Raw genomic sequence first — 22,933 nt, 5'->3', positions numbered from 1 at the left:
AATTATAAATAAACCAGTTGTTGGTGCAAGTTTATTGTTTTGTTATGGCTGTGACAAAAGAAATCAGAATGATAGAAATTCCCAGGACACCAAATCCACATTGTCTTGTGTTCAGGTCTTTATCCACATTGGGGCCATACACATGAACTACAAGTGTACAGTAGCTCCCTGGGTAGAAGAAGGCTTATCCTTGTCCTATTGTTTTGTAGCCTTTGGATCTTAATACATATGTAGATGAAATTACCCTTGACATTCCTTCTTGGATATTTAGAATGAGCATTACATGGCTCTAGAACCTATGTTTACTTCTAAAATATTTCAATTGTCGTATCTTAGCCCCATAAATAATAATTTATAAAACATATAAGATGAGATAGTCAGACCCTTATAAATTAGGTATCCTCAAAATACTTTGATACATGCCTATAATATTAAATATTTTAACATTATCAAGAATAATGATAAAATACAATAAAATACTTCCTTATATAAGGAAGAAAATGGCAAATAAATGTCCATATCATCTGTTGACTCTGTGATGGATACCTGCTTATATTGCAATACAATAACCATCAGCGTAATGTTACTCAGACAGGAAACAGAAGGGTCAAAGGCCTTTTGATAGTTGACAGCAACAGCAAAGTTACTATCTAGAAGGAGCCTGGTTTGTATAGAAACAATTTGTTTAAGTCATGTAATACCTGTTTATCTTACAAATAAAGCAGGCCATGTGTTATAGCATACTGTGCAACTATTTTAGTTAATGAATTTACCTGTTGATAAATCCGGGTCCACTTTCCTGGTGTGCCAACTGACACTATAGCTAACCATTTTTCTCCCTATGCCAGGGAGTTTCATTTTGATTTAGCATTTCAGCCTGTTGGGGAGCAAGGGGCAATGTCTTCTCTACTATTATTCCTTCTGACTGAAACTAAGACATAGTTGTCAGAGCCAAGGAAGACTGAAAGGCCAGTCAGAGGCTGGACAGCTGGGCATTCATCAGAAGCATTTGGTTATCTGACTCAAAGAGACAAAGAGTAATCATATTGGATGGACTAGTTCACATTGGCTTTTAGCAGGTCCAAGGCTCAGCACCTTACAGTCCACAACTGGTTCCTGGTTGGTGTCTGTCAGCCACAAAGAAATATGCTGAGAAAAACATAGACTAAGAAGTTTAGGAACTAAAGGAAAATCTTACATTTGGAAAGTTTTGGCCCATAGTCCTAATAATTGGAGGATGTGAAGAGTCTGAAGACCAGGGGAAAGAGATTCCATCCTCAGGAATACACAGATGGGTGACCATAAGCTGTACTTATCTGAAGTCCTTTGACATGTGATCCAGGTGAACTCAAGTATTATAACTCCCTTTACTCACTGAAGTTTGCATGAAATTTTTAGTTTACAAAAAGACATAAACTTTTTGTTTGTAGTCTGTACTGAGATCCATATTGTAGAAACAGCAGCTAACTGGTATCAGTAAGAAATCTCAATATAACAATTGCAGGTTTTGGGGGAAGAAATATGAAATAATCATCATCCATTTATGTACCTTAAATAATTTTCTTATATCTTTATAACTTTATTATAGACTTTAGAACTTTTTCTTTTCATCTAATCATTTAGCAGTGACATAAGTAGTTATTATTGAGATCAGTCATTGAAAGGCATGTTCCTTTAGTGAAAAGTTACATCTGAAACCTTTAGTATGTTTGCCCTTCAATATGAAGCCTATTGGCAAGGCAAACCTGTCTACCATTTTTTAATAAGAGACCTAGTATCTCTAGACGAACTAAGAAGGTGGCTGTAGCCTGGGGGAAGGAGCTGGTTGTGTGCTGCTGCCAAGCTGACTAAGCTACAGTTAGCCAAGCCATCAGTGCATCAGAGATATGAGAAGAATAAATTATAGCAGGGAATATAATCCAAATGACCTATGTATTAATTCAAATGACAGAAACTAGTCCATAATTCATTACCAACTCAGTCATTCTAGGATCCTGTGGAGGAAGAACATGTGGTGACTGATTTTACTTTGTCTAGACAAAGTGGGGCAATCAACTCTCCAGTGCCCTGCTTGTCCAGTCTTAGCCAGGTCCCAGTGGCAGGCAAGGCATTGGAACAATTTTCCCCAGTAGTTAGCATTATCATAATCCAAGTGGAGTTGTTGCCATACCTTATCATCTTCTTGGAGATCTTGGGAGTCACTCCTAGGAAATGGGAGTCTCTGTCTATCACAGTAAGCTTTTTAAATTCAGCATCTTAAATGATGTATTCATCAGATCTCTGACAAGTTTGAGGACCATTATCTATTAAGAATCTCTGATCTAAGTAACCCTGGCTTGATTTTAGTTATTTACTTTAGGGTATACCTTAAAAAGATATACAGAAGGCTAAATAAATCTTTTTTCTCTAATTTATTACATTAATACTTAGTGTAACTACACATACAGGTCTAAATATATTAAGTCTAAAAGATTAACTAGCCCTAGTTCCTGGCCCTCACGCCTTATATACCTTTCTGCTTTCTGCCATAACTTCCTAGGATTAAAGACATGAGTCACCATGCCTGGCTGTTAGCAGTGTGGCCTTGAACTCACAGAGATCTTGATAGATATCCGCTTCCAGAAGGCTAGGATTAAAAGTATGAGTGCCACCATTTTCTGGCCTCTATGTCTGTCTAGTGGGTGTTCTGTTCTCTGACCCCAGATAAGTTTATTAAGGTGCACAATATTTTGGGGCACACAATATCACCACATGTGGCCATAGATAATAACTCTGTAGTTCCTGTGGCTTCAGGAACACAATCATCCAAAATTTTAATACAATGATATACTTACAGGATACAGACTTCATTATGATTATTTTGATTCCTATTCTTTACTTCATTAATTAGCATAGACTATAGAAAACAAGGGTTGACAGGATTAAATACATACACCACACATATATATGTTTTCAAGGGTGAATATTTGGCACTGGACAAGAATTGGTGTGCTCTTCCCTGGAGAGGACCACCTCTCCCATTTTCAGCTTTCCTCAGTTGCCTGTAGGTTTTTTTTTATGGCTTTTATCTGCCTGATTTGACATGTTCATTGATGCCATCTCAGTTTTGATAATCACCCCTGCAAACTTCTCACAAAACATGATGGAAATATTCAGCAAAGAATATTATAGATATGTTTCAAAAGGAGTAAACATAAATACAATCAGGGTTCATATTTTGTGCTGTTGGGTGGATTGATAAATGCTGAATGATGATAGAAAATTTTAGATAGGGTTTCAACAAGTTTTGGTTTCATTTTTAATCATAAGTTAATCTAGTTTTATTCTTAGAAAGTTCTTAATGTTTATAACTAAGATATAACTTCTCCAATCATTGAAAATAAATGTGAGTTTTACCTCTACATGGAAGAAAGTGTACTACTTTGCTTACTTATTGTGGCCTCATGAATATGAAAATGGTGTTCCTAAACTTATAGTTTCTGTGCTTTCAGAATTCTAGATGGGCATTTGATGCTCATTGGATATATTATTATTTTACATGATAATTTACTATCATTCAGTTCACAAACACTGAATTTACAGAATATGTGAATCGTGCTGTTAAATTATTTCATAATAAAAATAAATTTAAGTAGATTTCATATGTATGTCTTTTCCTCCATGGTGTTAATCATAGGCTACGATATAGGCTACAGAATAGAGTTTGTAAGGTGTATTTTATAATCCTTAGTATTTAGAAAGTATGTGGTTCATGCATGCTTGTGATGGTAATATTCAAATTTTTGTAGACACACCCACACAGGAGAAGTGTTTCCTAATTCAAGGATGTATTGTAGTCTCCCTCATAACAGACATTCTCAAGATGAAATCAGCAAAGAATCTTTATTTTTAAATGTTAACAATTTAGAGGAGATATAATGAAAATTAATTAATTCAGTGGTATTTTTGTAGACTTTTTGTTTTATCTTGTTTTTTTTGGACAGTTTTTTGGACTTACTGGTCTTTTGCTTGTGTATTATAGTTTTCAATTTTGTATTTTTAATAGTTTTTTTGTGTATTTCTGTGTGTGTCCTACCTTCTTTTCATTCTGATTAATTTCTGTTTGTTAGCCTGTTTATCTTTCTAAAGAGAGAGAGAAAGAAGCCTGGAGTTGGGTAGGTCTGGGGAAATAGAGGAGGATCTGAAAAGAGCTGGGGGAGGTGAAACAATGAACAGATTATATTGTAAGAAAAAGTATTTTTAGTAAATAAAAAATACTGGGCACACTAATTAAAAAAAACTGGTGTTTGGCTTTTTGTATTGGTAGTTGAAATTATTTTCAGAAATGGTGGATGTTAGAGAACATTAATTATGTGAAAGAAATTCATGTTAAAGTAAAATTGGTAGGAATTCTCAAAGACTTATGAATAAATGAGGTAAGGATGCAAGAGTCCTGCAGTTAGGATTCCTTATCAAGGGTGAAATAGTGATAGACTGACATTCTGTTAGAAATATATTAACTGTTTCTTGTGCATTGGTCTATGCAGATTGGTAGCTATCATGTAAAATATGTGTGAAAGACACTGTGCTGTGTAGATTAAGGCTCATCACATACCTCATGTTTTGTGGCCTCGGGTGGTCATGGTGGTTACATCTGACATACTTTCTGATCTTCCTTGGGATTTTGTACCTTTATAAACTATGATCTCTAAGGGGTAATTCATTTTAACCTCAGGAACACATTTAGATGTGTCAATATAATATAGAAGTTATTAATTTCATAATATGAACAAATAAAATGAATATAGTCTTATCTGTTTGAGTTACCAACCATCCAGATAAGCAGGAGGTCATGACATCCAAGTAAGAGGAAATGTTCCATGAAGTTCTTGTGTGCTTGCCTTGTGTTTTGATCTTGATGATGACTTGAATTAAATGGGAACAGTTACATACTACATGGTAAGTTTCAACCTATATCTCACATTAGTTTTTAAATGGTGATATTTTGATTCATTATACATACTTGAGTTGCCTTCCATGAGGTTAACTATTCCTTGAATTCTTCCAGGATGCAGAATTTATTAAAAATATTTTAATTTTTATTCTTTTCATTTTAACTAAAATATAATTACATTATTACTCCTTTTCCTTCCCACCCTGCAACCTCTTATATGAACCCCTCACTTTCTTTTAAATTTATTAGTTGTTATTGTTATACACACAAACATATACACTCATATAAACATATCCTTTCAACCTATCCAGTCTGTTAAGTGTTACTTGTATGTATATAATTTCATGGCTGACTACCTGTTACTGAATACCTAATTTTCAGGCTTGTTCCTAGGAAAGCTACTTCTTCCACCATTAACTTCCTTAATTACCTGTAAGGGTTTTTTTGTTTTTTGTTTTTGTTTGTTTTTATCTAAGGATGGGGCATTGTGAAATTTCTCTCTTCCATATTAGCTGTCTATTGTTATTGTGTTTGTTTTGGTCTTGGTTAGGCAGTCATATTCTTGAGGTATCACAAGCAAAGTGCCACATCATTTCCTGCAAACCTAATTCTATTCTTAATTAACTAACAGAATTTATAGAAAATAAATTCGGAAAGGATTAAATGCATACATCATTACAAATTAAAATATGAGCCAGGCAGTGGTGGTGCACGCCTTTAATCTCAGCACTCAGGAAGCAAAGGTAGGCAGATCTCTGTGAGTTCCAGGCCAGTCTGCGCTACAGAGTGAGTTACGGGAATGGCATCAAAGCTACACGGAAAAACCCTGCCTCGAGAAACAAAAACAAACAAACAAAAAAAAAAAACCCCACCACCACCACCAAACAAACAAACAAAAAACCCCAAAACAAGTTAAAATGAGACCATGCTTGTATTACTTGATCATATCACTCTTCCAGGTTCACAGAATGTAAGTCAGAATATCTGAATTTACATGTAAAATAAAGGGCATTCATTTTATTTGACATTCTCTAGGAGCTAAGAAGAAATAACTTCAGTGTTCAGTTGTCTAGTTATATGTTGAAGAATAATCAAGATTTCAGTGTATGTATGGTTAGTAACAGGGTTAGCTCCTTACATTTCACAAACTCTGTAGTGCTTTGCTTAGAGAATTCAATTGGCTATGCATGTTTCCTCAATGAGTAATTCAGGACTCAAGAAGCCAAATGATTTTAACCACTTCTAGGTTGTTAAGGTGTGATTATTAATTGCTGTTGGCTTGACTGCCTTTGGAATCAACTAAAGGATGGGCCACTGGACACATGATGAGATTATTTGAAATGAGAAGAGCCATGCTAAATATGGGTAGTAACTTCCAGGGACAGTCAAGATAAAAGTTGTTTTTCAATTACTTTTTTTTTTATTTTTGAAATTATTATGTAATCACACCATTTTACCCTTCCTGTAAACCTTTCCATGTATGCCCTTTCTTGGTCTTTTCAACATTTATGTCCACTCTTAATTGTAGCTAACATGTATGTTTATGTATGTATGTATATTTTTTTCTTGTTGCCTGCTTGCCTTCAACATAATTGACTTCAACTACTTTATTGTCGTTGCTGTTGCATTGTTTCACTAATCTTAGGACCCAACCATGGCTTTTACATGTGCTGATAACCAATGTCACTGCTTCAATTTTCTGGGCCTACATCAGACTAAGAATGCTAAAGCTTCTAGCCTCACGAACTCAACAACTACTAGACTCTCATCATTTCTAATGTGACAGCCTTTGGTGGACTCCCCAGAACATATTATGTAAGTCAGTCTAGTAAGTCATCTTTTAATATATATTAATTCTACAGTTCTGTTCCTTTAGAGAACCCTGACTAAAATTCTTGTATATGTAGTTTCTGTGACATTAGCATTAATTTTTAAGTACCATACAGCCTTTAGCTTTATGGTAACTTTCATGAGTGTTCTTTTTTGCTATTCCTATCTTTTTATTACTATTTTAATTTCAGTTTTAATTAGCATACAGTGTACTACATTTTATTACATCCTTTTCAAATAAACATGTTAAACTCAAGATCTTTGTGTGTTATTTTTGTATCTGTGCCTGTGGTACCTCAATATATATTCTAAATCTTCTTCATGATGTTACTTACAAGGTTGTTTTCTTCTGCTTCTTCCATTCTGTGATGTTAGGGTCTAGCTGTTGGAGAAGGGATATGTTCTGGTGATGCTGTATTGCTCTTTATTTTGTTGTATGTACTTCTGCCTTGGCATCTGCCCATCTCCTTGTGGATTCGTTCTTGTTCTTATCAGTGTACTTGGTCCAGACAGAGCTGACAGATTTAGGGAGCCTCTCTCTGGTCCAGATGGAAGCTCTGGTCCAGATGTGAGCTCTGGTCCAGATGAGAGTGCTGGCCAGATAGGAGCTGGGGGGCTGGACTCAGAGTCTCAGGAAGTCCCTGGGGTCTCCTTATCTTGTCCAGATGGGAGCTCCTCTTATCCAGATGGGAGTTCCGGGGCAGGATGGAATGCTGGACTGGTCTCTAAGTCTCTGGAAGTGGCTGGGGTCTCCGGCAGATGGGTGTGGGGGCAAGGCGTTGAGGTTGTAGTGTCCACTGGAGGGTCTCTCTGGTCCAGATGGGAATTCTGGGACAGATGGGAGCTGGGGGCTCTGGTCCAGATGGGAGTTCCAGGGCGGATGGGAGCTGGGGGCTGGTCTCCGAGTCTCAGGAAGTGGCTGGGGTCTCAGGCAAATGGGTGTGGGGGCAGGGTATGGAGACTGCAGGGTCTGCCTGCAGTCTTGGAAAAGGGGAGCCTTCCCGCAGGGCCTGCCAATTAGCAGGAGACTGGGGACAAGTTGGTCAGGTCCTCCCTGGATGGCTGGTGCCAAGGGGTGGGACCTAGGGGTGGCTGCCTCTCTGATTAGAACCCCAGGCACTCACCTCTGGTCCAAATGGGCGTTCTGGGTTGGAGCTATATTTTCTAAATCCAACCATTTTCCACAAAATTCCATAATTTCATTTTTATTTAGATACATTTACATCATTTATGTGCATTATTTCATCACCCATTTTTCAATTGATAGACATCTAGGTTCCTTTACTCTTTGTAAATATATTTTCAATTAGAATAAAGAAGACAAGACATAGTTCTAATTCTGGAAAAACTGAGAATTAAATAAATGTTAATCCAAAGAGTAGACAAATGAGGAAGTACTGTGAAGAAAGACTGTAGTTTGGATAGTCTGCAAAATTTAAAATTGGAAGAAAAATTAAAAATTAAAAGAAAGAAGGTAAAGATTGAGAATGATATTTCCTATTAATATGAAGTTCCTCATGCATAGTATTTCAACTAGACAGACGTCATTCAAGTGCAGTAAATGTTAAGTGGTATCTCTTTATGTAGAGGAAGGGTCATCATATTCCTCACTTACTTTTGCCTTATAAAAGTGAAGATTATATTTCTGGACTTAAATTTTAGTGCTTTTAAGATCCTACATGAGTACTTAATGCATCTAGGAAATGTTTACTTTAGACAATTGTGTTTGTCTATTATTTAACTCACATACAATAAAGTTAGTATCAATCTGGATGAGATTAAATTGGGATAAGGACTATGGTATAAGAGTGGTAAGGCAAAGGAGTTTGATTTTGGCTTTCTTTTCTTTTCTTTTTTTCTTTTTTCCTCTTCAACAAAGGAGAAACAGCCCCAAGGGCAGGCACAAGAATCAGAGACCTACTCATTAACATACTCAGGAGTCTCATAAAATCACTAAGCTAAAAGCTACAATATTTACTCAGAAGACATGGTACAGACCCATGTAGGCTTGATTCATGCTGCTTCAGTCTTTGTGAGTTTATATGAGCCTTGCTCAATTGATTCAGAGGGCCTTGTTCTCCAGCCCCTCTGGCTGTTACTCTCTTTCTGCCTCCTCTTCCTGGGGATTCCCTGAATTCTGAGGGCAGGGGGCATTTAATGGAGATAGCTTTTTCAGAGATATCTGTCTGTCTGTCTGTCTGTCTGTCTCTCTCTCTCTCTCTCTCTCTCTCTCACACACACACACACACACACACACACACATTTCTGGCTGTGACTCTCTGCATTTGTCCCCATCTGCTGCAGGAGGAAGCTTCTCTGATGATAGCTAAGCAAGGCAGTGATCTCTGAGTATAGCAGAATCTAGCTAAAAGTTTTCCTGTGTTCCACCTGGCCCTTGGTCAGGACAAATCTCTCTCACCCAATGGTCCTGCAGCCACTCAGACCCAAATAAACACATAGACTAATACTATTTTTTCTCCTTTTTTATTTATTATATTTGTGTTTTAATTTTACACATCAGCCATGGGTTCCCCTGTCCTCTCACCTCCTGCCCCCACCCCATCTTACCCCCAGCCCCTCCCCTCCATTCCCATCTCCTCCAGGGCCAAGACTCCCCTGGGGATTCATTTCAACCTGGTGGATTCAGTACAGGCAGGTCCAGTCCCCTCCTTCCAGGCTGAGCAAAGTGTTCCTGTGTAAGCCCAAGGTTCCAAACAGCCAGCTCATGCAATAAGGTTTGCAGGCAAATGGATGGATCTAGAAAAAATCATCCAGAGTGAGGTAACCCAGACTCAGAAAGACAAACATGGTATGTACTCACTCATAGTACAATACTAGATGTAAAACAAAGATGACTAGACTACTACCCAACTCCAGGGATGCTACCTAGAAAACGGGACCCTAGGAAAGACACAGGGATTGCCCAATGACAGATAAAAGGATGAGATCTACTATTTTTAAAGTATGAACATAGCAGATTTCTTGTTATCTAGTTCTTATATCTTAAATAAACCCATTTCAATGATGGTCTGTATGCTGTGAAGGTGTTGCTTTGATTGGTTGATAAATAAAATGCTGATTGGCCATTTGCCAGGCAGGAAGTATAGGCAGGTTAAGCAGACAAGGAGAATTCTGGGAAGAGGAAGGCTGAGTCAGGAGTCACCAGCTAGTCACAGAAGAAGCAAGATGTGAAGGCAGAACTGAGAAAAGGTACCAAGCCATTTGGCTAAACATAGATAGGAATTATGGTGAGTAGTGGGCCTAGGATAATGGCCAAGCAGTTACAATTAATATAAGCCTCTATGTGTTTACTTGGGGGACAGAAGTGGGAGAACACCTATGAAGCAGAGGAATGTTGGCTTTTTAATCAGAAGCAGATTAAAAAAAAAAAGATGCAGGACTCCTTCAGTTCTTCACTAGTCTTAGAAAAACTTTCCAGAATAATGTTTCACACCATGAAAAAGGAAAAAGAAATCTTGCATTAAAATCCTTGAACATCTGCATAATGCTTTACACTGTTCTGCAACAAATACTGTGTGTTCTGTATATGTGTGTGTGTGTATATATATATATGGTCCTGTGTTCCTGTAATGTTAATGATATGATCTTCAAATCCTTCTAAAGGCTCATCAATTTTTATCGATGCTGCAGAATCATGACAAATTTGTTTAATTCACTGACCACCTTTTCCAATAATAGATCCAGCCAAATCTTTGGGAATAGTAACTTTTGTGGTAATAAGAGCTCCACCAAGATCACCATATAAGCCATGACCTACTGCATAGGAATAACCTATCCAGAACTACCTTGTGGTTCATAAGCCATCTGCCACTCTGATGGACTCCTTGTGTCAACTGCAGAGTTCCAGAGTTCCACGTTTTGTCAGCAACTAAATCCAACGATGCCATCATAGCAGTCTCCTGGCCTTCCTCTTCTGTCATAAGCCATTAGATCTACCCCCCTGGGTAGTAGTGATGGAGGAAGAGGAAAATTCCATGCTCTGCTGCTAACAAGGCCACCTTGATCAGGAGGAGGTGAAGGAGGTCCTCGACAAGGGCTCATATCATCTTAATATCTTCTAGAAGGAGACAGGAAACACCCACTCCAAGGAGGTATTCTGTCAAAACCACCTCTTCCGCACATAGATAATTCCACAGGACATCCACGGTGGTCATCAGACATCATTGTAAAACCACCATAGTCATAGGTTTCATCATAAAAGTTAGGATCATAAAGTTGTGCACGTCCTTTGATAGGAGACTCAGATATAAGGTCACAGATGATCTTGATGCATTCTACAAACCTATGGTGGACTTGCATGATTGGTGTATCCATTTAATCCAAGGAAATGGAGACCAAGCAGCCAGAAGAAACCTTCCCCATCATTGAAACCAATGGTGAATTTGGTAAACGCCCTGCAGAAGATATGGAAGAAATACTAGAAATACTGATGAGGTGATTGAACTGCGCATTTTGCTTCAGAGCAAGAACGCTGGGGCAGTGATTGGAAAAGGAGGCAAGAATATTAAGGCTCTCTATACAGACTACAATGAAAGTGTTTCAGTCCCAGACAGCAGTGGCCCTGAGCACATACTGAGTATCAGTGCTGATATTGAAACTATTGGAGAAATTCTGAAGAAAATCATCCCTACCTTGGAAGAGGGCCTGCAGTTGCCATCATTTGAGCCAGCTCCAGCTCGAATCTGATGCTGTGGAATGCTTAAATTACCAGCACTATAAAGGAAGTGACTTTGACTGTGAGTTGAGGCTGTCGATTCATCAAAGTCTGGCAGGAGGAATTATTGTTGTCAAAGGTGCTAAAATTAAAGAACTTCGAGAAAACACTCAGACAACAATCAAGGTTTCCAGGAATGCTGCCCTCACTCCACTGGCAGAGTTGTTCTTATTGGAGGAAAACCTGTTAGAGTTTTGGTCATATTTATAATCAAGTATAGTAAGAGCATATTTTTTTTCTTTGTGATCATTATTCCCCTTAAGTCAGGGTAGCAACAGGTTCCACTTGGTGTGAAACACATAGAGATGGTCTATGGGATATTCAGTATAGTGATATTCAGTATAAAATCAAACATATGTAGACATTATATATTAATGGGAGGTATGATAAAATGTGAAAAGTATGATGAAGGCTTCTATAGCCATTTAGCTACAAAACCTGTTGGATACCAATCCTGAATCAAATTGTTGTTGGTAAGATGAAGTATAACGGAGCAATACTTCATAGTGTAGATTAAAACACACCAAAGTCTTCATTTGATACGTGTAGTTAGAGTTTTCCTGCCTGGCCCACAGTCAGGACAAATCTCTCTTACCCGTCAGTCCCACAGTCACTCAGACCCAACCAAGTAAACACACAGAAACTTACATTGCTTATAAACTGTATGGCCGTGGCAGGCTTCTTGTTATCTACTTTTTCTATCGTAAATTAACCCATTTCTGTTAGTCTATACTTTGCCACATGGCTTGTGTCTTACCGGTGTCTTTACATGTTGCTTCTCATGGCAGCAGCTGGCAGTGTCTCTCCCAGCCTTCTACTTCCCAGAATTCTCTTCTCTCTTGTCCCGCCTGTACTTCCTGCCTGGCCACTGGCCAATCAGAACTTTATTTACACAGAGCGATATCCACAGCAGATATGTCCTCTGGATGATGATGATCATTACAGACATATTGAAGTCCTGCCTTACCCATTTGTTAGTTTTTGTTGTCACCTGACTTACATTTTTGTAAGATAATTTGGTTTGTTAATTCTTCACTTCATGAATACATAGTTTTGAGAGTGTAAAGAAAGAAGAAACAAGTCTGATACCTTAAAATATAGGTGGATGACAAAGGACAATGACTGTCCTTCCATAGGAACTATGAGTAAAGAAATGTAGTACATTTGTACATGTTATTCTGGGAGGAATTATGAAAATTGTATATTTTTGGAGTTAACTGAGACACCAGGTCCACTGTAAGTTGTGTCCACTATAATGCTGAGAGAAGTAGCAGTCACTTTGTATTATGAGTAACTGCAACCTCTCTCTGTATTGTAAGGTTCTAAAAATGCAGAGGGTTAGCCACATGGACATAGTCATAATATACCTCCATACAGAAGATGAATTTACTGATTCTAGAATACATTTCATCCATCTTCACATGTGACTTTTTCATGATGGTTTCAGTTCTATGGGTTATAGAAGAAAAAGTTGGAGAACCCTTAAAAGCACACCAAGAAAGAAAAACGGTAATGATGGAACATGAGAGGACAGCTTCTGAGAGGAATGTGTGGTAAAGGAAAGTAACTATTGTTTCTGACTTATTAAAAAAAAAAAGTTATCTTCTTTATTCTGAATGCTGAAAAGAAGGCTACAGATATGGTAGTTCTGGAGTTCCTGGGAAGTGCTTTACTCAGATGGGTGCTAATCACATGAAATACCAGTGAAAGCCACCACGTTGGGTAGAGTAGAGCTCATCATGTTGCTCATTTGTTGTGACCTTTGATATTAAAGTTGAAGGAACTGCAATTATCCTTACTATGGCTTTACAATCTGTTTGCTTATACCTGTGTAAACTGTGGTCTCTAAGGAATGTTTCTTTTCTCCAGCATTCACTTCAGGAACACGTATATATGGAGGAACATACAACTAAGAGAATAAAATTAATGTTTATGTAAATAAATAAAATTGCTACATGCTTATCTCTAGCATTAATAATCTAGATGAAAAACAGTTTATAGTATTTGGGTAGGAAATATTAGATAAAGTCCAAGAAACTGTAGATAAACACAATCAGGGTTCAGGTTTCACACCATTTTTTTGGCGTGAATGATAAAAATTACATTGTATGCTAAGCATGGTGGAGCAGATCTTTAATACAAGGACTCAGGGAAGCAGAGAGAGACAGATATCTGTGTTCAAGGCCAACCTGGTCTACAAAGTGAATTCCAGGACAACCAGTACTGTTACACAGAGAAAAACTTGTCTCAAAAACAAAAACAACAATAACAACAGAAAGTAAAAAACCAAAACAAAATAAACTATAATGTGATATACTGGGTCGGACATGAACTGTATTCAAAGATCTTGTGTGGTATACCATACTATAATGGTACCAGTGATTTGAACTAAATGTAGCAAGTTCCTTTCTTAGTATTCTGTTAGTTTTACCAGTATTTGGATGGTTGTATTGTAATGTCTTGTATTCTCATTCCATGCTTCCAATATTCTGCTTCATTTAGAAGAATTTCATGACTGTTCTTAGCAGACATAGTTTAAGTAACAAGAATGAAAAGGATGCTTTATAAAAAAATTCATATGAAAAATATGTCACTGATCCTTAGAATTACCTAGATTTTCTAGGTGTAAGTCAATATGTCTTCCTTTATCATGTAAGGTGACAAAATGTATTTTGTATTCCCTAACAGTTAAGAGTAAATAAATCAGTGTTAATATGTCATGCTGTAATTGGTGAAGTGATGAAAACTGCTTAATATTATTAAGCTACATGGATAATACCCCCACATCTTCATGCTTTATGTATTGTCTCAGAGTTGTTAGACAAATGGAGTGCCTACAGACCTTCTTGAAGTATTGCTCATAAATTCAATGATTATGATAACTTCTAGGTAGCTATGGTGCTTTCCATGTGAGAACCCTGACAATGTGTTCCTTGATAATAGCAATGCCTTGTCATGTATGTATGTACTCATCTTTTAAAATCACTTTTGTTGGACAATATTCATGCATATTTGTTAGGTTATGACAAGGAGGATAGTGTGCTAAAATAAAATAAGAATTATGCTTTCAGAAAAAAGGACTGAGTTACACTGTGCTGTCTTCAGAACGAAAGGATAAAACTCGCAATGCTTTGAGTCTTAGATAAATATTAGCCTTTGTTGCCTCATACCCTGGCTTTCTTAAGATTTTTTGGTTTGTCCATGTCTCACCTCATGGGTACCTAAAAGATAGAGAATGTAAAGGAAGAAGACAAAAGAAAAAAGCAATTTCTCAGTGGTTAGATTAAATAAAGTTAAAGGACTATTGTCTCAGTAGATCCAGAAGTAGAGATGGAAAGTGAAGGACAGTAACACAAACAATAATAGGTCCAGCCTATATTATTTGCTCCCAGGGGCTGTGGAAGAGTCTAACAACCAGCTGAGGATTCTAATCTGAGGGATATCAAATGAATCTAAGCACACTGAGTTCTCTAGTCCATTCACTTTATTCTTGTAAGTCAATTCTATCTACACAGCTTCTTTTCTGCTCTCATTCTTAGCTCTTCTCAGTCCCTTCTGCTGTTGTCTCATTTCTATCTAGTTCTTTCCATCTCTGTCCTCACCTTTGTTCTTCTGAATCCATTCCCCAAGGACTGTGAGGAAAACAGTATATATACATGAACAGTCATTCTTTCACAATGCATTGTGTGATTTGAAATTCTCAGGGTTGCAGAGAGAGGTGATAAGGATCCACACATAAATCAGGAATTTTCAGCTAAGCAACCCAAAAGGGGAGTGACTAAAGGAGAGTTCTCTGGTCGGGTCAACTAAAGGCTAATATTAATTAGGGAATTTATGTGTTCAAACTATAATCTAGAAGTGGCTAGGTAGAATGTTAGGGGTCAGTAAGTCACTAGAAAGTAAACTGTCTTTGGTGCCGCTTTTCACTGCTTGTCCTGGCTTCAGCTGCTTTCTGGTAGGAGGGGGACATATGCTTGGTGGCTAAGCAACCTATGTCAGAGCATTTAGTATTTGTTTAGTAAAAGCACCTTCATTTGTAGTAATTGCTAAAGAGAAAATCTAGAAATAGCACTGGGCTTATCAGGAATTAAAACTTATTTTACACAACAAACAAAGCTTAGCACTTATCATCTGCCTGGCCTTGAAAGTAGTCTCCTTGGGTGAGTGGGAAGTAACTGCCTTAACTCAGTAACTAGCAAGTGGGTAAAACATCATCCCAAGAATGTGAGGAAAATTCTCTTAAGTTAGGGTCTTGTGTAAATAACCCAGGGTGAAGGTAAGGAGTTGAGGATTTAATTGCCAGTGGCTATTTTCTCTATCTGTGAGTGAGATGAGCTAATGTTTATTTCTATACATTTGCCCTTAGAAAAAAAGGGTATCTTAGCTGAAATATTATTGTCCAGAGAATGGCCCTGGCCAGATTTATGATAATGAAAAAATAAACAAAGCTGGCACATGGACACATAACATGGAAATGCATGGTAAATGGAGAGAATCATAGCTATTATTGAATAAGAAGTTTACGACAAGAGACAGCCAATTCATTCAAAAGGCAGTAATTTTACAACGCCTTGTGTGATGATTTTCTCTAACGGAACCCATAGTTCTGATAGGTTGACCTTCTGAACACTACTTGTCACCTGCTGTATATTCTCATTGTCTTTTGCTACCAGCGGCTCTCAATAGGATGGTATATTTGTTCCCTACTGGGGAGAATTCATGAAAGTTCTCAGCAATACAAGAGTCAGATGAGGCAAGATGTCTCCATTCAATATGATGTGTGCACTGTGATACTTACAGGGGGTACTAGTCACTTTCTAATATGAGTAACTGCAACCTCCCTCAGTATGATTTGGCTACATGAATAACTAAATACTGTTATTGTAAATAATATACTTACACTCACTGTAAATGTAATGCTCATAAAATACTGTCATTGTAAATATAAGGGCATGATGATATAGATGCACATGCATGGAGTATTTATCTTCTGATACTAAGATGTGTTGTAGCCACCTTCTCACTTTCTCCCAATATATTAATATCTTCTAATAGTTGTGTGCTTATGACCTAATCACTTTCTAATAGGCCCTACCTCTATAAGAACCATTGCCCTCTCAACTTAGGCATATAGAACTTTGTGAGTATATCCATGCTATATCCAAACCACAGAAAGGATAGAGACAGAGACAGAAAGGTGTTGAAAAAACTGTGAATAGTTTATTTGTCTAATTTATTGGAGGTATTTTAAATTATTTGTAATCATTCTGAAGAGTACAGGTAATCATTTTTCATGGTCTTAGGAAAATTATTTTTCCAATTTAACAAGAAACTATCACCAAATGTTGAGATCATTTTAGAAGGTAATCCTTATTAAATCATGGATTCAGAATTCTGGCTAAGACACAGGTCTGACAATTATATGTTGAAGAGGCTACAAAGTCTAACCCTAAAGATCTTAATGTTTTCCAAGAAAGCAGATTGGCAAAATATATAGCAGAATTCCTGAGTGTCCCAGAGGCCTTCATGCCTGTACATTCAAAGCTGATTGGCAGTTGTATGGGTTCATATTTAGCTTCAAGACAAATTAGTACAGTTGGGGCTACTTTGGGGTACTTGGTAGATGTGTTTGAATGACAAAACTCCATCAATAATGAGGAAACCCAACCCTTTATCTAGAATTGATGTGGAAACAAAATCAATTTGATTCAGGAGGTAAAGTGAGGGAAAGGCTATGCTTTACCATAAATACTTTGCAGACATAGCAAATGTTGCCACATTAGAGCAGCTCAAACAACAAAACTGGTGACTGACTCTTACATAAACACTCAGTACCTAAATCTATCAGCTGAACAGAACCTCAGAAAAATGGAAATAAATAGCTCTCTAGTTTCTATAAGCTGAGGCATTGCACAGCAGGAATATTTGTCTCAATCTTAATTAAACATTGTCAGTACGTATTTAATACCTAGTAATGTAAGTAATAGAAATTCCACATTTTGGGAGGAAAGAATGTATGAGGTAATTTTAATGGCCTAAGGGAACATTTAAAATTTTAAGTAAATAAAAGAAAGCAACAGCTATGTTCAGTAAGTACACCATTTTGTGGCCCATGTATAATTAAAGAAAAGAATTTTTCAGAAAACCTTAAAACTTAAAATCTCAGTTACTTATCATAGTGATAAGGACTACATAAGGATGAACTGAAATCTCTTAGATCTTCAGATGTCATTGTCAAAAATATTAATCATAAGTGTATCTTTTAAATTAGTTTTTTTTTTCTTTGAGACAGGGTAGCTTCTCTGTGTAGCTTTGCGCCTTTCCTGGAACTCACTTGGTAGCCCAAGCTGGCCTCGAACTCACAGAGATCCGCCTGGCTCTGCCTCCCGAGTGCTGGGATTAAAGGCGTGCACCACCACCGCCCAGCTCTTACTGTAAAGTAAACCCAGAGCCTTGCAGGCTGCTGAAAATTAACCCTACTTTTGCTTTCCTGAGCACCAGGAATTGGGTTGATTGAAGACTCTCAACTTTCCTTCTCCCTCTGATCTTGTTTGTACCTCTTCCACAAGGACAAAGTGACCTACTACTCTTTCTGTGATTTCTACAGAAAACACTTGCCAACCCCCTTTTTCTTGTAAGAGCTGTATTACAGCAGACTTTGTTTGAGTTTTTTCCTTTATTTTTCTTTTTTGAGAGAAGAGGCTAAATGATCCCACATGTATTGTTATTGTTAGAGCAATTCATCATCCAAACAAATGCAAGATGGGAAAGGGACCTTTAGTCACCGTGGAAATTTGAGATATTTCCATTATTTACCTATACTTTGAAAATCATAAAATTATTGGTGAATTATTGGACAGGATGCAAAATTAAGTTCTAAGCCAGTCTTATCTAATACTTAAAGTGAAACAAGGCCTTAGTTGGTATCACAGTGTATACCTTTGATCTAAAAAACCATTCTTTCGTATTTAAGATACTTTATCATTGTTTTTAGGCAACTGATTTCCAGCTATGTAAATCTTTTTCATAGGATGAAGAAATATGTGATAATTACAATAAGAAGATTTTATTTCCAGGTTATTATCCTGTCAACAGGGAAAATAAGTATAAAACACAGAATTGATGCATATGTTCAGCATATTGTAAGCATACTGGTCCTCTGTTAAATTTAATTCAAAAGGAATTTAGACATTGTCACATAACAGATAATATATAACTCAGAAAGGCAAGGAACACAATATAAAGTATGCATTTCTACAGGAGACTATAGTTCATTAATTATCACTTAAATTATTTAATATATCATCAACACAAATATGTGTGTGCATGTGTGTGTGTTTATGTATGAGCATGTATGCATGTAATCAGAAATTTTTGACGTCTGTTATCAGTTTGACATTAACTTAGTTTGAGAAGATAACAGTTGTGTTATTATTTATTTCTTAGGATATCCCTACAATTCAAATAGCTTGTCTGATCTTTGACATAAATGCTTTTGTTAGGAAACTACTAATCTTTCATTTAGGCTTTTAATATCCTTTCAGATTTTTTTTATCATTCTTCTTATACCCAATCCAAAGAGTCATAAAAGTTGTCTATCCAAGTGCCAGCAGATATTTTTCAGCTTCTTGTCTTTTTGCCCAAGGGAAAAATGCTGATTTCCTCTTTGCTATTTGGCAAATGTCAAAAGAAATAGACTGGCATGAATGAACATTATTTTTCCTAGTCACAGAGATTACCTAAAACTTAATTAGCCTAGCCTCAGATGATGTTTTCTTATTATTTATTTGTGGTGATATTGTGTTCCCCAAAATATTGTGCACCCTAATAAATTTATCTGGGGTCAGAGAATTGAACAGCCACTAGACAGACGTAGAGGTCAGAAAATGGTGGCACTCACACCTTTAATCCTAGCATACCAGAGGCTGAAATTCCTCTGGATCTCTGAGTTCAAAGCCACATTAGAAACAGCCATACATGGTGACACATGCCTTTAATTCCAACAAGTAAGTCTTTAATCCCTGGAAGTGATGGCAGAAAATAGGAAGATATATAAGGTGTAAAGACCAGAAACTACAAGCATTTGACTGGTTAAATTTTTAGGCTTTTGAGCAGCAAAGTTCAGCTGAGATTCATTCTAGATGAGGATTCAGAAGCTTCCAGTCAGAGGAAACAGGATCAGCTGAGGAACTGGCAAGGTGAGGTACGTGTGGCTTGTTCTGCTTCTCTGATCTTCCATCATTCACCCCAATAACTGGCCTCAGGTTTGATTTTATTAATAAGAAATTTTAAGATTCATGGTACATTTATTCATTTTTCTCTTTATTTTAGTTTTTTTTTTTTTTTACTCTTTAAAGAATTTTGAATCCTCTTAATAATTCCACTTTATATCTTTGCATATGATGCTTATCCTTATCCATATACTTTACATTCTTGGGAGAACTTTTTCAACTCTTTATACATATGATTTTCCTGAGTAACCTACCTACTATTTGCTGCCAAAATATTAATATTTTTTTCATTCAAAAATTGTATTTTTATACAAAATGTATTATTTTATTTTATATTATTTTGTTTTTATATCTGTTTTTGTTTTTCTATTACTGTGATAAAATACCTAGATAAAAGCAATTCAATAGAGAACAGATTTGATGTGGTTCATAGTTCAGGGTACCATACATCAGTGAGTAAGTGAAGGTAGAAGGAACTTAAAACATCTGTTCACACTGCATCAATGGTCAAGAAATAGAGATTGATGAATGTAAGCTAGTGCTCAGCTTGACTTCTATATCTTATAGTTTCTGTATCCTGTATTCCTATATATAGAACCCCTGTCAAGAGAGTCATTTCATCCACAATTAAGATGGTACTTCTTATAATGGTTAACATATCAATTACTTTCCATATTAATTAACAGATCCTATCAAGGTGACAGGATAGCATTAACCATCACAATGGGGGAGAGGCTCTGTTCTTTTTCTAAGAACTAGTTCATTTCCATTAGACTTCAAATTCTTTAAATTATCTGCTAAGAGTTTCTATTTTCACTCCTAATAGAAAAATATTTACTAAGTTTTACTAACTGGGATGAGTTTTGTTAGAAATTGCATTGTTTATATTATCTTTAGTATTTGCAATGGATTTCATTATGCCATGTTTATGTGTGTGTGTAAACATATGTTACTCATATTCATTCCCCATTACTTTTAATTTTCTTCTGTGGATCCCCTTCCTATTTGCAAATACCACTCCTTGTCAACACACACACACACACACACACACACACACACACACACACACACACTATCTAATGTATGCATATAAGAAAAATGGTACTTGTATATTTTAGTATGGCTTATTTTGCTTAACATGATGGTCTTTGTTGTTCATTTCCAACTATTTTTCTGCAAATGGCATAATTTTGAATTGCTTATGGCTATTAGAGTTTTATATTTTTACAGTTTCATTTAATCAGTTTGATGACTATACTGGGCCCAATGTTTTCTCTGTTTTTAGTGATAGTGTATAGCTATCTTGAGGACATTCCACTTCTTACTTTTTCATTAAATGATACAATTTATGTAACTGTAATCTCTTCACTTAATGCATCACCCCTATTGATGGACTAAGTAGGAAAGTAAGTGGATTGCCTCCATTTGATACCTTGGCTCAGGAGTAGTTCACTTTTTATAGAGAACCACTTCTGCATTCCCATATACTCCAGCAATGGGTACTTGAAGAACATCTGCTCAGTGGTGCCATCTACTTACTGGATATATTTTTAGATGAGTATGCCATTCAAGTATATATGATAAATAGAATAATTTTTATTGTGACTCTTTACATCACTCCTTCCAAAATATCTCCAGATTTGTCTATTATAATTTGTTTTCCAATTATGGAAGCTATATCTAAACTTTGACATTGTAACATATTGTTGTCATATACACAGTTCATACTTTAAAACCATAGAATCCAGTTGGGAAAAAAAGTAGAGAATCTCATAAGGTTTTAAATTTATAATTTTACATTTTTGTGTTGTGCTACATTCATAGCTATACTTGGCAGTATACAGCTATATTCAGCCCATGGGTTGAAGATTTGAGCTTTATGAACCTTTCCTATTTTATAGGTATAAGATTGTTTTTTAATCAAGAATGTTCAGGATGGGACTATTGCTCAGTTTTATGGCACTTGGCCTAGCATATGGGAGGTCATAGGTTCAATCTCCAATACCACCAAAATAAAAGCTGCTTTATCTTTCTTTTTTCTTTTCTTTTCTTTCTTTCTTTTTTGAGGAGGAAAGGATTTCACTCACAGTTCCAAATAACAGTTCATCATGAAAAGCTGTGAGGACAGAACTCACACAGGGCCAAAATCTGGAGGCAGGAGATGATGAAGAAACCATGGAGGAGCTCTGCTTACTGGCTTGCTTCCCACGGCTTACTCAGCCTGCTTTCTTTTTTTAAATTCAATTGTATTTTATTAACATTTTTTTCATTTATTTTACATACTGACCACAGTTTCCCCTCCACTCCTCCAGTTCCCTCCCCATCCACTCCTCCTCTGTCTCCATTCATAAAGGGGCAGGCCTCCCATGGACTTGAACAAAGCATGGCACAGCAAGTTGAGGCAGGACCAAGTTTTTCCCTCTGCATCAAGGCTAGAGGAAGTAATCCAGCATGGGGAATAGGTTCCCAAAAGTCAGCTAAGTGCCAGTGATAGGTTCTGATCTCACTGCTAGGAGTCTTACAAACAGACCAAGCTACACAACTGTCACGCACATGTAGAGGGCCTAGGTTGGTCCTATGGAGGCTCAATAACTGTTGGACCAGAGTCCATGTGCTTTCACAAGCTCAGGTCAGCTGCCTCTGTGGGTACTCCCATCATGACTTTGATCCCCCATATAATCCCTCCTTCTGTTCTTCAGGAGAACTCCCAGACCTCAGCCCAGTGCTTAGCTGTAGATCTCTGTATCCACAGTTACTGGATGTAGGCTCTCTGATGATAATTATGTAAGTCACCAATCTGATTATAGTAGATGACCAGTTCAGGCACCCTCTCCACTGTTGCTAGGAGCCTTAGCTGGGGTCATCCTTGTGGATTCCTGGTAGTTTTCCTGGTACCAGGTTTCTCCCAACTCCAAAATGCTCCCCCTTATCAAGACATCCCTTTTGTTTCGCTCCCTCTCCATTCTGACTCCTAACCCTAATCCCTCATCAAGCCTACCCAGCCCACTCTCTCATGTTCACATCCCTCCTGTCCTCTCACCCCTACCCCCAGTTTACCCAGGGACTGTATCTATTTCCCTTTCCCAGGAAAATCCACAAATCCCTCTTTGTTGTCTAACCTCTCTGGGGCTGTGAATTGTAGATTGGTTATCCTGTACTTTAACTCGTAATATCCACTTATTAGTGAATACATTCCATGTTCGT

At 37.0% G+C, this 22,933-nt stretch overlaps 1 pseudogene; it reads right to left on the bottom strand.

The window, feature by feature from the left end:
- Positions 1-10,208: 10,208 nt before the first annotated feature.
- The window catches only part of LOC118573816, a 49,471-nt pseudogene continuing 36,746 nt past the window's right edge, over positions 10,209-22,933 (bottom strand).

The sequence above is a fragment of the Onychomys torridus genome, chromosome X (assembly GCF_903995425.1).
Source record: "Onychomys torridus chromosome X, mOncTor1.1, whole genome shotgun sequence".
In the NCBI taxonomy this organism is placed as follows: Eukaryota; Metazoa; Chordata; class Mammalia; order Rodentia; family Cricetidae; genus Onychomys; species Onychomys torridus.
The sequence above is the reverse complement of the archived record's forward strand: the minus strand, read 5'-3'. Positions and strand labels throughout refer to the sequence as shown.